The 16040-nt window shown below is 36.2% G+C and overlaps 1 protein-coding gene across 1 annotated transcript in view; it reads left to right on the top strand.

Moving 5' to 3' along the window:
- Positions 1 to 499: 499 nt before the first annotated feature.
- Positions 500 to 16040, top strand: part of LOC135207490 (ETS domain-containing protein Elk-3-like) — a 265420-nt gene continuing 249879 nt past the window's right edge. The window contains exon 1 of the mRNA XM_064239290.1: positions 500 to 548. The gene's annotated coding sequence lies outside the window, so the exon portion shown is untranslated. The remainder of the gene's footprint in view (positions 549 to 16040) is intronic.

Below are 16040 nucleotides of genomic sequence, written 5' to 3'. Positions count from 1 at the left end.
GGGAAAAACAGGCACTTTTAATTTTGTGAGAGAATTTTTAGCGTTTGCAACACCGACTTTGCAAGAGTGTTAGTTTGTTTTCAATTGCATATAGTATATACGTACACTCAATACTTTAAAAGCTTTTAAAGATACTTTCTCATATTTCTGTGAAGTTCAATACAAGATAGTTTTCAAAGAAGACGGATCATTTGTTGTTCAAACTAAGTTTTTTTTCTTATGAAAGTATTAAATGCAATAAAGTTTCTTCTTGATTATAATAATTGTAAGCCTCACCATCACTAACTTAAGAATATTTCTTTAATATCTGGTTTCCATCTTCTTCTTCTTCTTCTTCTTCTTCTTCTTCTTCGCTTCTCTTCTTCTTCTTCTTTCACAATAATTAATCATGGGCTTCTAGAAGCCGTCATGTATTATTACTTTTATTACAATTAAGAAACCTCTTTAATCCATTATCATGGAGATTAACTCTCTGTTTCTTTCTGCAGGTTCTGTCTCGGTCATCGTTCAAGTATGCTGGGAGACAGAATGCCAGTCTTCATCATAAGGTAAGTACTCAACATCAGTCTTTATCACCTTATTCCACTTGGACAGGGTGTCCATAAAGTCCCAGTACCATTACAAGTATTTATTGCTCAGAATGGTACTGGGACTTTATGGACATTCGTTGAGTTTCTCTCGTTCCTCCTTCCCTTACACTGTTGAATTCCTATACTTGCTGCTTATTTTCGTAATTCATACGACCATTCCTCCGTGTTGTAATCGTTTATCTCTCATCTTTCTTCCCCGTCTGAATTCTGCAAGAGATGTCAGTCGCTTTCTCCGTCGGACTCGGCAATGCTATTAAGATTGTACCGTATTTACTATGAAGATCGTACCGTATTTTTCATGGCTGATGCAACCAGTTTGATCATTCCTATTATATTTCTTCGGCTTGACACTCTCGGCGTGACATCCTCTTTCCCGTACAGATTTGCGAATGTGACAGCTGTGTCATGTCACACTTCTGTTGAGAGTACAAGTAGTACAGTTTACAGTTTTACACCGTTACGAAGAATCGTTACTGTAAATGTTTTTTTTTTTTCATCATTTGAAATTCATCTCTTGGGAGTATTCAAATATATTATGACCTAGTGGTTTTGTCATGTTTTCTTCCAACCATTTAATCTAAAAGTGTCAGATTTTGCTGTTGTTTTTTTTACTTATACAAACAGTTAATTAGAGTTCTGTTTCTTAACCTCCTTTTTTCTTCCTTAATTATCAACGTACGTCACAGGTAACAAATCATATATCACTAATAAATAATCTTTGTGAGAGAAAATGCCCATCCGAATCATATATCACCAACAGTAAGAGAAAATGCCTACCCGACCTAAACCTTATTGTTTCGGAGCGACAAACAAATAAGTTGTTAGTACAAACAAATAAGTTGTTAGTAGTAATTGTTATGAAAAATTGATCTGCGCGCATATCAATTGTTTAAGACAACACGAGAAGAATTTACACACACTACGAAAGAATTAAGAAGATACTCATTGTCTTACATCAGCTGACAAGACCTCAGCTTACAAGAAGACCTCGACCCGAAGGTTAACCCGGTGCGCGACCTTGACCTGAGCTGTGACTCTGTGATTTTCGTTTGTAAACACAGATGGCACCAGGAACAGTCCACCTCTGTCAGCGTCCATGAAAACCTCTCCCGTGTGTTGCTCGGTTACCTCAGGTCTCTTATCATTTTGTCGGAACTGTGAGGCAGTTTTTTTTTTTTTTTTTTTTTTTTTTTTTTTTTTTTTTTTTTTTTACCAATGGAAACGGGTCTGGTGTTATTTCAGTAGTCATTTACATATGTGTGTAATGTTGGTATGTATGTAGGACAAAGCATTTTTGCATAATCTCTCTCTCTCTCTCTCTCTCTCTCTCTCTCTCTCTCTCTCTCTCTCTCTATATATATATATATATATATATATATATATATATATATATATAATTCTTTTTTTTACAAATAAAAACGGGTCTGGTTCTGTCTTAGTAGTCATATTTTTGCTTAACCTCTCTCTCTCTTTCTCTCTCTCTCTCTCTCTCTCTCCTCTCTCTCTCTCTCTCTGTATATATACATATATATAATATATTATATATATATATATATATATATATATATATATATATATATATATATATATATATATATATATATATATATATATATATTTTTCATTTCCGTAAGAGTAAAAAGTCAACATCATAGATTATCATGAAAAAAAAAAAAAAAAGTTTTCACGGGTTAAACTTCTAAACTTCTGATGAAATCTCGCAGAGGCGATCTGTTGAACCGGGTAAGGTCATTGATGCTGAGCAGATTGCCCCTAAAACATTAACATCAATGTATATGAACGCGAGATAAACATTTGCAGGAGGAAAAAATGTATTCCTTAGAAAAGTAAAGAGCTGCTCCTCCTTTGTGCGCCAGTTGCCAGTTGCTTACAATTTGAATATATTTATTTTACTCGAATTTTGATGACTCATATTCTTATTTGTAGTTCTGCAACGATTAAAAATCAACAGATCATTTTGATATTCTCGTTGGAAATCGTCGATAGCATTTAACCTTCGCCATATTTTCTCTCGCAATGTTGTTCGTGATCAATTAATGATTGGCATCGCATACTTTGGCGTGTGGTTGGTAACTGCCCAGGGACTTTGCAGTGCCCAATGAAATCCCGCCACGTCATCAGGAATGCGTGACGTCACACCTTCCAGCGGAGTTTTATTGCCAGTGATTAATTTTCGATCATCTGTTGAACCACTGGGTAGTTCCCTCATCTCGTGTATTTTCATCTGTTTATTTTGCGGATCTTATTATTCAATTTTCTTTTATTGCGCGTTATTACTGAAATAAATGAATATCAGCAGGGAATCCTGGGTGAGTGTCCCTGCCGAGTTCTGCTTAATATTCCGTTGGTACTTCCGGGAGCCTTGCCTCGTGTCATCGACCTTCGGGCAGGGGTGCCCAAGGGCGCAATCACTGTGCCGACGCTCATTTTAACACGGCAAACAGAACCTTACTGAAATGACAAGCAATGTCTTATCCTGTAGCCAAGACTGGCATTTTTTCTCCCCAACCTTCTCTTTTCAGCTTATTTCACAAATGCTGAAATCGTGTAATAGAGGATGACTCATAGGTTGAAATATTAAGTTGCTAGTATTGAAAGGTAGATTGTCTTATCTACTTACACACAGTGCACTCACGTTTGAATATGCACACACATGTATAGATTATTATAATCACTCTTGATAATATGTATGTTTAAATGTGCCTGTGCTTTTAAAGAACTGATTTCCCTGAAAGTCATAAAAAAACCGGAATTGCTGAGTCTAGGATAATGTCCTTGGTAAGGTGCTGAGAGAGAGAGAGAGAGAGAGAGAGAGAGAGAGAGAGAGAGAGAGAGAGAGAGAGAGAAAGTCTTTATGACCTCTTAATCCGTCAGTGCTGAAGCCACATTAGCAAGAAGTAACACCTTTCCAACGGCTGTTGCAAATAATTGGGAAGATCACACACACACACACACACACACACACACACACACATATATATATATATATATATATATATATATATATATATATATATATATATATATATAAGCGAATACCACAGGAAAATAATAGTCAGAAATCCAAGCGCTTTTGTCTTTACTCAGACATCGTCAAGGAGTTAATGTATTGTTTAGTCAAGACACATAAAATCAATAACCCTATCAGACCAATCATTAGTTCAGTGGGCTCAGTTACGTATAATTTATCTAAATGGCTTGTAAAAATTCTTACTCCTTTGGTAGGAAACATTTCTAACACGAATGTTAAAAACAATGTTGATTTAATAAATAAATTGAATAAAGTTTTAAATTTGAAGTCTTTTGATTTTAATATGGTTAGTTTTGATGTTGTCTCTTTATTTACAAAAGTGCCTGTAGATGACTTACTTGAACATTTGGAGGAGGAATTAGAACGTCATGACATTAGTCTCATAAGGTTATGTATCAAAGATAGTAAATTTTGTTTTAATGGGGAATTTTTTGTACAAAAGTTTGGCATGGCTATGGGTAATCCCTTATCTCCTATCCTTAGCAATATTTACATGGAATTTTTTGAGACAAAACTCTTACCAAGAATTTTGCCCCAAAAAGTTATTTGGTTTAGATATGTGGATGATATCTTCTGTATTTGGCCAGTTCACGAAAATCTCCAGGAATGCCTTAATAATCTCAATAATTTAGTCCCTTCTATAAAATTTACTGTAGAGGAAGGAAGAAATTGTAATTTGAATTTTCTTGATGTAACTGTCCATAGAAATGATAGAAATTTCACCTTTTCAGTCTTTCAAAAATCAACTAACATTGCCTCTTTTGTTCATTACTACTCCAATCACCATCAAAATGTTAAATTCTCTGTTTTTTTCTGGGATGTTCTTAAGGGCTTTACGTGTCTGTAGCCCGCAGTTTATTGACGCTTGAAAATTAAAACTATTTATGATATTGCATTGAAACTTAAATACCCAAGGACTTTTATAGATGTGGCATGGAAAAGAACTAGAAAAACATTTTATTCAACTAATGACAAACTTGAATTTAGTAAGCATAACATTCTAAAATTACCCTATGAGGAAAGGTTTTTAGATATTCCTAGAATTTTAAAGCTATTTAACATAAATGTTATTTACAGTAATATTAATGTCAAGAGTTTAATAATAAAAAATTCTCCTAAAGATCTTCCAGGCTGCATATATGAAATTCCTTGCAAAAAGTGTGATAAAAGTCTATTACGGACAGACCGGTAAATCTCTTTCACAACGTCTCAAGCAACATCAATATTCTGTGAGAACGGGGCAAATATCGAATGCATTATTCGTACTTATGAGAGATTAAGACCATCCTATTAACTGGAGTCAAGCAAGAGCCTTAATCCCATGTAATGACACAGTTAAAAGGAATATCATTGAATCTTGTTTCATCAAGTCAAATAATAGAAATGTTCTAAATTTAAGTCTTGGTTTATTTAAACTTGATGCTTTCATTATGAAAAAAGTTGTAGATAATATAAGCAACAAAAATTAATATATTCAGTTTTTACATGTTTGGACTGTAAAGATACTTTGTAGTTTCGGTTAGGTTTGTGACCGTGTGATATACGATAATCCTGGATTCTCTCTTTTAATTTTTACCCTTTTTGACAATTAACCATCTGGTATTCTTGATCTTGTTTTGTACCTGAGACCTTTATTTCCAATTGTACTTCATTAACTCCTTGACGATGTCTGAGTAAAGACGAAAGCGCTTGGATTTCTGACTATTATTTCCAGTGGTATTCGCTATTTATGAAGTCACGTGCATCTACAGTGATTTTTTAAATATATATATATCATATTATATATATATATATATATATATATATAATATAATATCTGTGCATCTTTATTTAGTGTCTCATCTCATCGTCTTCGTTGTTTAATTTACTATTTTCTCTCTCGCTCCCACTAGCCCATGAATTTCCTCCTACTTACTGACAACTAAACTCTCTCTCTCTTCTCTCTCTCTCTCTCTCTCTCTCTCGCCTGCTCTCCTTCGCTCTCTCTCTTTTATATATATCTATATATATATATATATATATATATATATATATATATATAAATTAGAGGTACCATTTAATCCCCCTCGTTTGAATGAAAGAAAGCTAAGAAATCAAATAAAAAAAAAAGGGACTAACAACAAGCTTATGAGATGCGGTGACCATTTGGGGGCGGGAGGGCGGCGTGATGGCGGGGAGGAACGATGCAAACGCATTTTCTACCAACAAAACAAGAAGACATTTTCTGTTAGGCTGGGAGCCGTTTCAAAGGCAAATCCCGTCTACTACAGCCACTACTACTACTACTGTGTTATCTTGCATATTCATACCACTTAGAGCAAAAGCTCTTTGTAAACAGACTCTCGCCCGCTTGCATTCTGTCTGGACCTCTTCTGTTGGTCCGCTGATGATGGTGGCGAAGCCTTTTCAAGATTCGTCCATATAAACTTATATATGTCATTTCGCTCCCCGTTTTTACTTTGGCAGTGGGTGAGTGTCTGTTTGTCTGTCTGTCTGTCTGTCTGTCTGGCTGGATATGTGTCTTGGCATATTAGCTGCCTGTGCTTATGCTGTGTACACACACACATATATATATATATATATATATATATATATATATATATATCTAATAAAAGGAGCCCATAAAAACACCAAAATATAGAGAAAAAAGTACTATATTTCAGAGACTGCTGTCTCCCTCTTCAGGTAGATGAATGAGAAAAGTTTACAGAAAAGGTGGTATTTATACCAAGAGGTCCATCCACAAACAAGCCAATTTAAGTCACCCCGCTGATAATCTTCCTTTAATCTTCTTAAGGGTTGGTTGAATGAAGAGGTTGTCGATCGTGTCCGAAATCCATGCTCCTTTTGAGATGTTCATTACCTGCCTCTCTTTTATTAAGGCCGATTCCATCATTTGACTCTTGTACCGGCAGTTGCTGCTATAAATTACCCACTGACAAATTCCAGTTTATTCTATGGTTATGTTCATTTATATGGTTGAAAATAGCAGAGTTCTGTTGTCCATACCTAACTGACCGTTTGTGTTGTATTAATCTCTGGGGAAGGGATTTACCTGTAATCCGATGTAAGATTGGTCACAGTCCTGGCATGGGATTTCGTATACCCAGAGTCCTTTGGAGATGCCTTTTGTTGGACGTTAATCAGGATTTGGCTAAGGTGTTTGGGTAAGTAAATACAAAAGGGTTCGATTTTCCGAAGGGATTGGTTATTCTCTTAATCGTGTCCAGGTGGGGAATTATTATTTATTGTTGGGTGTATCTCTGGTCTTGTCTTTAGGGGGTCGGTAGAAAATTACGTTTGCTTTGTGAATTGCTTCTCAATTATATGGTCAGGATATTTTAAAGACGAAAGTTGCTTGCGAATTAGTTCAAATTCTTTTTTCCAGGAATTCTGGGGAACAAATTCGTAAGGCTCTTAAGAACAAGTTACTAGCTACACCTATCTTGATAGTACTGTCGTGATAGCTAAGTAGTGAATGTATGAAAGTGAGAACGTTTGGTTTTCTGTATATGGTGAATTTGTATTCTGTCGTATCTGATTATTAAAACATCAAGAAAAGGAATTTTGTTGTCTGTTTCCCATTCAACTTTAAATTTGATGCTGGGCACTAATGTGTTTAATTTCGCGAGGAATTCATTAAAATTGCCCCACCTATTATCCCAAAATGTTAGGATATCATCCACGTATCTCATCCACAGCATGTTTTGGGTTTTATTGCATTTATTACTGTAGTTTCAAAGTATTCCATGTACAGATTGGCTAGAACAGGACTTAAAGGACTACCCATACTACACCCGAATTTTTGCTTGTAGAATGATTCCCCGAATGAAAATACGTTATTAGATGCACATAATTCAACTAGCTTTATTATTTTGTCAAGCGCCAAAGGGAAATGATCTGAATAGGGGGATAATTTTACCCTTAAAAACTGAAGAACGTCCTGTACTGGTACTTTAGTGAACAGGGAATCTACGTCAAGGCTTAAAAGTTTTATGTTGTGAAGTGGTATATGTGCTTCTCTGAATTTGTGACAAAAATCTTCCGAATGTTTAATGTGACTGGGAGAAAAGGTGCCTAAAAAAGGGGAAAGGAGGCCAGCTAACCATTTAGAAATTTTGTAATTGAAAGCTCCGCACATGAAACGATGGGTCTGAATGGAAGATTGTCTTTGTGAGTTTTGGGAAGGCCATAAAAAATAGGGTAATTTAGGATTAATTACTTTAAATTTCTCTAATAGTTCAATACTCTTTTTGTCTTTGCCAATTAATCTTACTTTCCGAAAAAATTCTGTGGGAACGTTTTGGAGGGGATTTTTCGTCAGTTTTTCGTATGTGTTGATTTTGTCAAGGTAGAAGTCTTTGTCCATTATTACGATTTTGCCGTCTTTGTCGGATCTACTTATTATAACATCTAACTTTTTTAGCGAGTGGATGGCTATCATGAATCTGCGAGGAACAGGATATTTCTTATGTAAATCAGTTAAAGCATTTAGTAACACTCCTTTTAAACATATCTCTTCACGGTTGTAGTTTTTGTCAGATATGAATTTATCAAAAGCCACTATGAAGTCTAGGTTGTTTTTGCGGTCTGGCATAAGGGCGAAGGATAAGCCTAAATTTAAAACTAAATGTTGATTTACAGTAAATCAACATTTAGTTTTAAATTTAGGCTTATCCTTCGCCCTTATGCCAGACCGCAAAAAACAACCTAGACTTCATAGTGGCTTTTGATAAATTCATATCTGACAAAACTACAACCGTGAAGAGATATGTTTAAAAGGAGTGTTACTAAATGCTTTAACTGATTTACATAAGAAATATCCTGTTCCTCGCAGATTCATGATAGCCATCCACTCGCTAAAAAGTTAGATGTTATAATAAGTAGATCCGACAAAGACGGCAAAATCGTAATAATGGACAAAGACTTCTACCTTGACAAAATCAACCAGCTCCTTAGCGACACAAAAACACATACGAAAAACTGACGAAAAATTCCCCTCCCCTCCAAACGTTCCCACAGAATTTTTTCGGAAAGTAAGATTAATTGGCAAAGACAAAAAGAGTATTGAACTATTAGAGAAATTTAAAGTAATTAATCCTAAAATTACCCTATTTTTATGGCCTTCCCAAAACTCACAAAGACAATCTTCCATTCAGACCCATCGTTTCATGTGCCGGAGCTTTCAATTACAAAATTTCTAAATGGTTAGCTGCCTCCTTTCCCCTTTTTAGGCACCTTTTCTCCCAGTCACATTAAACATTCGGAAGATTTTTGTCACAAATTCAGAGAAGCACATATACCACTTCACAACATAAAACTTTTAAGCCTTGACGTAGATTCCCTGTTCACTAAAGTACCAGTACAGGACGTTCTTCAGTTTTTAGGGTAAAATTATCCCCCTATTCAGATCATTTCCCTTTGGCGCTTGACAAAATAATAAAGCTAGTTGAATTATGTGCATCTAATAACGTATTTTCATTCGGGGAATCATTCTACAAGCAAAAATTCGGGTGTAGTATGGGTAGTCCTTTAAGTCCTGTTCTAGCCAATCTGTACATGGAATACTTTGAAACTACAGTAATAAATGCAATAAAACCCAAAAAACATGCTGTGGATGAGATACGTGGATGTATATCCTAACATTTTTGGGATAATAGGTGGGGCAATTTTAATGAATTCCTCGCGAAATTAAACACATTAGTGCCCAGCATCAAATTTAAAGTTGAATGGGAAACAGACAACAAAATTCCTTTTCTTGATGTTTTAATAATCAGAGATACGACAGAATACAAATTCACCATATACAGAAAACCAACGTTCTCACTTTCATACATTCACTACTTTAGCTATCACGACAGTACTATCAAGATAGGTGTAGCTAGTAACTTGTTCTTAAGAGCCTTACGAATTTGTTCCCCAGAATTCCTGGAAAAAGAATTTGAACTAATTCGCAAGCAACTTTCGTCTTTAAAATATCTGACCATATAATTGAGAAAGCAATTCACAAAGCAAACGTAATTTTCTACCGACCCCCTAAAGACAAGACCAGAGATACACCCAACAATAAAATAATAATTCCCCACCTGGACACGATTAAGAGAATAACCAATCCCTTCGGAAAATCGAACCCTTTTGTATTTACTTACCCAAACACCTTAGCCAAATCCCTGATTAACGTCCAACAAAAGGCATCTCCAAAGGACTCTGGGGTATACGAAATCCCATGCCAGGACTGTGACCAATCTTACATCGGATTTACAGGTAAATCCTTCCCCAGAGATTAATACAACACAAACGGTCAGTTAGGTATGGACAACAGAACTCTGCTATTTTCAACCATATAAATGAACATAACCATAGAATAAACTGGAATTTGTCACGTGTAATTTATAGCAGCAACTGCCGGTACAAGAGTCAAATGATGGAATCGGCCTTAATAAAAGAGAGGCAGGTAATGAACATCTCAAAAGGAGCATGGATTTCGGACACGATCGACAACCTCTTCATTCAACCAACCCTTAAGAAGATTAAAGGAAGATTATCAGCGGGGGTGACTTAAATTGGCTTGTTTGTGGATGGACCTCTTGGTATAAATACCACCTTTTCTGTAAAACTTTTCTCATTCATCTACCTGAAGAGGGAGACAGCAGTCTCTGAAATATAGTACTTTTTTTTCTCTATATTTTGGTTTGTGTTTTTATGGGCTCCTTTTATTAGATGGAATTCTGTTGTTACAGAACATTGTTACCAGTCATATTATATATATATATATATATATATATATATATATATATATATATTATATATAATATATATATATATATATAAAAGCAGAACAAAAGCAATATGACAAGACAAACATACACATAGACAGCCAGACAAGACACCCACCCACTGCCAAAGCAAAAAAAAAAAAAAAAAAAAAAAAAAAAAGAAAGAAAACGGGAGGCTAGAAATTTACGGCGAGCGAAATGACATAAGTGCGCTTAAAATGATGTTTGCGGACGAATCTCGTAACAGCGTCACCATCATCATCATCATCATCATCATCATCAGCTGACCAAGAGAAGAGAAGAAGTGCAAACAGAATGCAAACGGGAGGCGTCTGTTTACATACAAAGAGCTTTCGCGCCTAAGTGGTATGAATATGCAAGATAACTCAGTATTATTAGTAGTAGTAGGAGGGATTTGCCTTTGAAACGGCTCTCCCAGCCAGACTTGAATAATATGTCCTGCTCGTTTTCATAGTCGAGAAACGCCTTTGCAACCAGGGCCCCCCTCCCCCACGCCTCCTAAAATGGCCCTCACCGCATCTCAGAAGCTGTTGTTGGTCCTTTTTTTATTATTTGATTTGTTTTTTATTTGTTAGCTTTCAGGCATTCAAAAAAAAGGAATTAAATGATGCCTCTAATTAGACGATTGAGAGAGAGAGAGAGAGAGTGTGTGTGTTTAGCTGTCAGTAAATAGGATGAAATTGAGGCCACTAGTATGAGTGGAGAGATAGTGGGGCCGAGAGAGAAAAAAAAATAATAAGCTAAAACAAAGAAGACGAGAGACTAAATAAAGAAAAAAAGAGAGAGAGAGAGAGAGAGAGAGAGAGAGAGAGAGAGAGGAAGACAAGCATAATCTAAAAGAAGCGAATGGAAAAGGAGAGTAAGAAAAAGAAAGACAGAAGTACACGAGAAAAGGAGTTGACAAATTAAGAAAAAATGAGAGAGAGAGAGAGAGAGAGAGAGAGAGAGAGAGAGAGAGAGATTGACGAAAATGAGGAAAGATGGCTTGCAAGGGTTTTTTGGTGTTTTTCCTTAGATGCAATGCGGTTGGTCCTTAACCTTGATTGCAGAAGTCCTGGTTCTTCAAAGTTCCAGGGCCCTTGATTTTTCTGATTGCAGAAGTCCTGGTTCTTCAAAGTTCCAGGGCCCTTGATTTTTCTGAATTGTAGCAGGGTTCTTGGTCCTTGGTTACAGAATCTTTAGTTGGTTGTAGCTCTTTGGTTATAGGTTCTTTGGTTATTGTAGGTCATTGGTTATAGGTCTTTTGCTGGTTGGAGGCCCTTGATTTTAGCCTCTTTGGTTGTTGTAGGTTTTTGGTTCTTTGGTTGGTTGTAGGTCCTTGGTTTTTGGTTCTTTGGTTGGTTTGGTAGGTTCTATTTGGTTCTTTGTTTGTTGGTAGTTTTTCTTGGTTTTTGGTTCTTTGGTTGGTTGTAGGTCCTTGGTTTTTGGTTCTTTGGTTGGTTGTAGGTCCTTGGTTTTTGGTTCTTTGGTTGGTTGTAGGTCCTTGGTTTTTGGTTCTTTGGTTGGTTGTAGGTCCTTGGTTTTTTGTTCTTTGGTTGTAGGTCCTTGGTTTTTGGTTCTTTGGTTTTTGGTTTTTGGTTAGTTCCTTGTAGGTCCGTGGTTTTGGTTATTTGGTTGGTTGTAGGTCCTTGGTTAAAGGTTTCCCTTTGGTTTGGTTGTTAGGTCCTTTTTGGGTTTTTGGTTCTTCTTTGGTTGGTTGTAGGTCCTTGGTTTTTGGTTTCTTTGGGTTGGAGGTTCCTTGGTTTTTTAGCCATCTTTGGTTTGGTTGGAGGTCCTTGTTTTTAGCCCCTTTGGTTGGTTGGTAGTAGGTCCTTGGTTTTTACGGTTATATGGTTGGTTGTAGATCCTGTGTTATATGTTCTTTTCTTTGGTTGGTTGTAGGTCCTCGGTTATAGGTTCTTTGGTTGGTTGGTCATTGGTTATAGCTTCGTTGGATGGTTGTAGGTCATTGGTTATAGCTTCTTTGGTTGGTTGTAGGTCTGTTGTTGCTTTTCGTGGTTGCAGGATTATTTGCACTATTTCGGGTTCTTGTAACTTAGTTGTTAGGCTGCTGGGAGTGCAAGGTCCTTGGTACGTTCTCTAGATTGTAGGGATGTTGATCCTGTTTCTATATTGCAGGAATCTTAGGTCTATTTGACTTTTTGGAAGGGTCTTGGTCCTTGAGAATTACCTTTTTCTTGATTGCTGGAACCTCGATATGTTCTGTTTTCATTGGCCTTTTCCCATAAGTCATGGTTCTTAGATTTGGTTGCAGGGTCCTCAGTCCATTGGACGGCTACTGGTCCTTTCCCTTTTCCTTTGCAAGGGCATTGGTCCTTTTCCTCAGTTCAGGTGCTCAAATGGTTGCAAGGCCCTTGAAGTTTTTCTTTGATTCAGGTTCCCTGTTAAGAATATCAGGGCACTGAATCATTTATTTGGATGAAGCGGCCTGGTTCTTTATATTGCCTTGGGATCCCTATAAATAATTTGCTGGGCTCTTTTACTCTTCTCTTAGCTGTGAGGCCTCAGTTTTTTATTTTTATTTATTTTTTTGTCCTTATGAAATTTGGTCACTTTGAGCCATGGGAACTGCAAAGTCTTGTATCCCTTTTATTTGTTGATATTTTTCCTTTGTTTTTCTGCCCTATTATTAAGGCTTTTAGTTGGCATAGTCCCATTTTATTTTGTTCAGTGATACCTCAGTCATTTTCCTTATTTCGAACACTTAGTTGAGGACAAGCGAGGTCCTCCCTCTCTGATACCATTTTTACCCAAAAACAAAATAAAAGAGGTTTTTGCAAAGGTCAAATATAGCTCTGACGGCGTGACGATGTAAAGGTCTACGCTTTTGATGTATTCCAGTTGTCGTCGACGTTTTATGCCAGTGATGATAATGACAACAGCTAGAGCAGCAATTATGCAAACGGAGGTTACCGGATCCCAGAAAACAGGCTGAGCTCACCACCAAGTTCTTGCTCTTTCCCTGGACGTCAACGGTAAGCTGACTCGCCCCGGCACAAGGATACTTGATCTATTTAAGGAAAAGTACCCTGCTGCTCTTAATGGCTTCCTGGACCGATTGTGTTTATATTAACCTTTACGACATCCCCAGCGCCTTAGCGTCCTCCTCCTCCTCCTCCTCCTCCTCCTCCTCAGCCATTCTCTCCCATGCGCTGGAGCCGAATAATTCACCTCAGATAAAGGTTATGGGTGATAAGGTTGGACCAGGACCCATTGAGGGTCCTGGGTAGGACTATCCTTCTGGACGGGTGCTACTCCTTGGGGTAGGCGGTGGCTAGGGGAGCTGGGGGTTGGGGGTTGGGTGTTAGGATGGGGTATGTAGAGCGGAAGGCCGTATGTTGCAATTAAGTGTCACTGTGATTAAGATTCTCATATGAAAATTTTGTTGAAAAAAAAATAAACAGTTTAAATTCCATTGCTCTTGGCAGCACTCCAAGTTTCTTGATTCTAAGTAATTTAATTTCCATTGCCAGTCTTCATGTTTTGTCGTTTTTTATATATATTTAATTCGTAATTATGTGTGGGGAAAACTGAGTGGACTGATGATAACAAGTTGACATCACATACACTCACACAAATATATACTTATACACACATACATACATATAAAACGGCAGAACATGTTATTATCTTAGGCAAGAACGGGGCGATATGGGCACAAAATATTAAAGCACATTGTGCCACATCTGACCTTGGCATTAAATGATGTACCTCGAAATCAGTCGAATGCAAATTGTAGCAGGCGGGGGTGGCAAATGTCACTGGCGATCTTATTCCAAAATAACAGATGCTTATGTCATTGCATATTCCCTTACTGTTGTTTCAACGTCTCAGTGGCGTCGTCGGTATGGTGTTGGCGTGCCACCTCTGTGGCCGCGAGTTCGATTCTTGGGCATTCCACTGAGGGGTGAGAGATGTGTATTCCTGGTGATAGAAGTTCACGTAAAGCCGTTGGACCTGTTGCTGAATAACCAACAGTTCCACGCAACGTAAAAACACCATTACAAACAAAACAAACTTACTGTTGTTTATCTAGGTAACGTGTGTATATTATAATGCTGTTCATACGAAAGTCAAAACGTAACTTTTATATTCACTGATGAATGGCAATCAGTGTCCCTCTAATTAGTAGTAAGCCCTTAATGAATGGAGCTCCTGCCATCCTTAACAGGACATATTCCAAAGGTCGGTTGGTCTAAGCAGCTAAAAAAAGTAGCGATCGAAGGTCAGAGGAGCTTAATCGCATTTGGATAGCGATAACTCTCTTTTGGGAGGAAATTCGATCCCCTTGGTGAATCGTTTCCTGTTTGCAGTCCTCCTCCGCACGGCGGCGGCGGCGGCGGGAGGATTAGCCATTTTGCTTTTTAGGGCGACAAGGGCACAGTGGGGTTTTGACGGTTGGGACCCGTTTCTCTTATATTCTCTCACGGGGTTCGAACTCATATATATATTATATATATATATATATATATATCTATATTATATTATATATATATATACATACTTAATATTGGTTGTATAAATAATGGGGTTACATAATAATATATATAGATATATTACATATATATATAATACAAATAATAATAATACATATATTATATATATATATTATAATATATATAATATATCATATAGAATATATATATAAAATATATATATATATATATCATACATATATGTGTGTATACTATATATACAATTATATAATTAATATATATATATATAGCTAATATATTAATACACATATATTATAATACATTATATATTATATATTATTATTAGAATATATATATAAATATCTTAGAATATATATATTTATATATATGATATATATTATAATTATATATATATATATATATATATTATATATGGCTGCTTAGTTACAATTACATATTAATTATCTGGTGAAAATGACCAGTAGATTCTATATTTGTATACATATATACATATACATATCATATATATATATATATATATATTATATACTTATATACATATATACATATATACATATATATAATATATATATATATATATATATATATATACGGCTGTTACAATTACATATATATATGGTGGAAAAGGACCAGAAGAATCTATGACTATACATATACATATATATATCATATATATATATATATATATATATATATATATATATATATATACATATATTTCAATCTTAGAGTCCATTTTATATATGCATTTTGCTTCCTCTTACCTAAAACTCCTATATCAAATCAGATAACGGATATATAAACAGTTAAACACACTATCCGACCCTCTCGAGAGACGTAATTGCTTCCTGAACGAGCGCAAAAGTCCATACGTCTTTCCCACTGACTTCAGGAACGCGCCCCGTGGTGCCACCGGCATGATAATGAGAGCATCAAGTGGCCTTTTCCAGGAGTTAACGCCGAGGAGACGAAGGCTGTTTGGCGTTAAGAAGCTTAATACTCATTATATAAGTTGCATAAGCAAAATACTTTTATCATTAGGGGAATATAAAACGCACAAAGCACTGTCAAGAAAGGGGAAGGGTTTAATTGAGATTGTTATGTATGATTTTTGTTTTTCCCTCCACCGTACGTGGGCTCAGTG

This window comes from Macrobrachium nipponense, chromosome 32 (genome assembly GCF_015104395.2).
Source record: "Macrobrachium nipponense isolate FS-2020 chromosome 32, ASM1510439v2, whole genome shotgun sequence".
NCBI classification, from domain to species: Eukaryota; Metazoa; Arthropoda; class Malacostraca; order Decapoda; family Palaemonidae; genus Macrobrachium; species Macrobrachium nipponense.
Note: the sequence above shows the minus strand (reverse complement) of the source record. Positions and strands in the feature narration are given on the sequence as shown.